Source organism: Mandrillus leucophaeus, unplaced genomic scaffold, assembly GCF_000951045.1.
Source record: "Mandrillus leucophaeus isolate KB7577 unplaced genomic scaffold, Mleu.le_1.0 Scaffold538, whole genome shotgun sequence".
NCBI lineage: Eukaryota > Metazoa > Chordata > Mammalia > Primates > Cercopithecidae > Mandrillus > Mandrillus leucophaeus.
This window is the reverse complement of record NW_012105786.1, coordinates 72,278-74,565: the sequence shown is the minus strand read 5'-3', so window position 1 is coordinate 74,565 and position 2,288 is coordinate 72,278.

Sequence of the window (2,288 nt, the reverse complement as noted above, 5' to 3'; positions counted from 1 at the left end):
TTTTTGACAGGGTCTTACTCTGTCACCCAGGCCAGAGTGCAGTGGCATGATCACAGCTCACTGCAGCCTTGACTTCCTGGGTTCAAGTGATCCTCCCACCTCAGCCTCCTGAGTAGCTGAGACTACAGGTGTGCACCTGGATAATTTTTTCATTTTTTGTAGAGACAGGGACTCACTATGTTGCCCAGGTTGCTCTTGAACTCCTGGGCTCAAATAATCCTCTGGCCTCAGCTTCCCAAAGTGCAGGATTACAGGCATGAGCCACTGCCCCTAGCCCCTTGGCTCTTTACACTTGATTTTTGGAGACTCTTCAATATGAGTAAATGGAGATCTAACTCATTCTTTTAAACAACCACAGAACTTGATGTGTGCCCCTTAATTTATCTAGTCATTTTGATCAACATATCTGTGGAATTTGTAGAAGAACATTTAATAACATGGATAGACGTTCATAATTTATTAAGTGAAAAAAAAACTAAAGCAGCAGATTACAAAGTGGTTGAGAGCTATATTAGTTTATAAGTCTACAAGAAGTCTCTTTCCAATCGTTAGGGCACATATATACGTATTCATTCAAAAGCTTGGCATTTGCCATTACATTTTCCTGGAATGATACGTCCTCTGTGCTCTTTGTCCTAGTGAGTTGATGTTTGTAGTCAGGGAAACAGTTCATGATCTAAGGAAATATTGGGGAGACAATCCAGCAAGAGATAACACACAGTGTTTTATTGTTCTCTGAGTACTTGGTGATCCTAACATACTTTTCTTTTCCATGCTTGAGGTGAACCAAGGAATGGGCTGTACCGCCTTCTACTTTGCTTGCTAATATTCAGAGTTAGAAATATATCAGAGGCATGCATGGACTAATCAGCATCAGAGGTCTGTCAGTTCTGCAGAAACTATAAAACCAACCCTTGCAGAAAAACTAGTCATAGTCCCTGGGATCAGGCCCTAGAGATCAGTCGGCCCGGCCCCACCTGAGTTTTCCCTATTGCTCTCACTCTGGCTGGATGTTGCCCCCTCACCAGGAAACAATGACAAGATGAGAGGTGCTGAGCATGGTGGCTCACGCCTATAATCCCAGCAGTTTGGGAGGCCAAGGCCGGTGGATCACCTGAGGTCAGGAGTTTGAGAACAGCCTGGCCAGTGTGGTGAAACCTTGTCTCTATTAAAAATACAAAAATTAGCCCAGCATGGTGGTAGGCACCTGTAATCCTAACTACTTGGGAGGCTGAGGCAGGAGAATTGCTTGAACCTGGGAGGCGGAGGTTGCAGTGAGATGAGATCATGCCATTGCACTCCAGCCTGGGTGACAGAATGAGACTCCATGAAAACAAACAAACAAAAAAGAAGAGAGGGGTCTGGTTCAGGTTCTGATAGTCTGAAAAGCCTGCCATAGCTGGAACCTCATCTCTGCTACCCACAAGTGGTGTTCATATCGAGACAAGCATCCTATTTTTGTGTGTTTTTATTTTCTTCTTGTTTTAATAAAATAGTGATGGGGTCTTGCTATGTTGCCTAGTCTGGTCTTGAACTCTTTGGGCTCAAATGATTCTCTTGCCTCAGCCTTCCAAAGTTCTGGAATTACAGGTGTGAGCCACCACACTTGGCCTAGCATCCTTTTTTAAATACACCTTTTATTTTTGAATAATTCTAGATTTACAGAAAAGTTGCAAAGATAACATTGATAATTCCTTTACATCCCTCATCTGGCTTTGCCTAATGTTAACATCACATGAAACTATGGTACAAAAACCAACACCGGTCCATTAAACTCCAGAGTTTATTTGGATTTCACCAGTTTTTCCACAAATGTCCTTTTCCTGTTCTAGTATTCAATCCAGGATCCCACATTGCATTTCATCATTGTATCTCCTCAGCCTCCTCTACTCTGTGACAGTTTCTTGGTTTGCAGTTCTGAAGAGTACTGGTCAGGTATTTTGTAGACTGTCCCTCAACTTGAGTTTGTTTCATGTTAATTTATCATGATCATACTGGGGTTATGGATTGTGGGAAGAATATCAGAGGTATGGTGCCCTCCTCATCACCCCAGATCGGGGTACATGATGTCAACATGATTTATACTGGTGATGTTCACCAGGTCCCATGATTACAGTGGGATCTGCCAGGTTTCTCCTTTGCAAAGTCCCAGGTTTTTCCCTCTTTCCATACTCTGTTCTTTGGGAGACAGTCACTATGTACAACCCATACTCAAGGGGAAGGTGAGCTAAGCTCCACCCTTGGAGGGAGTAGTATCTGCATAACAGTACTTGGAATTCTTCTGTAAG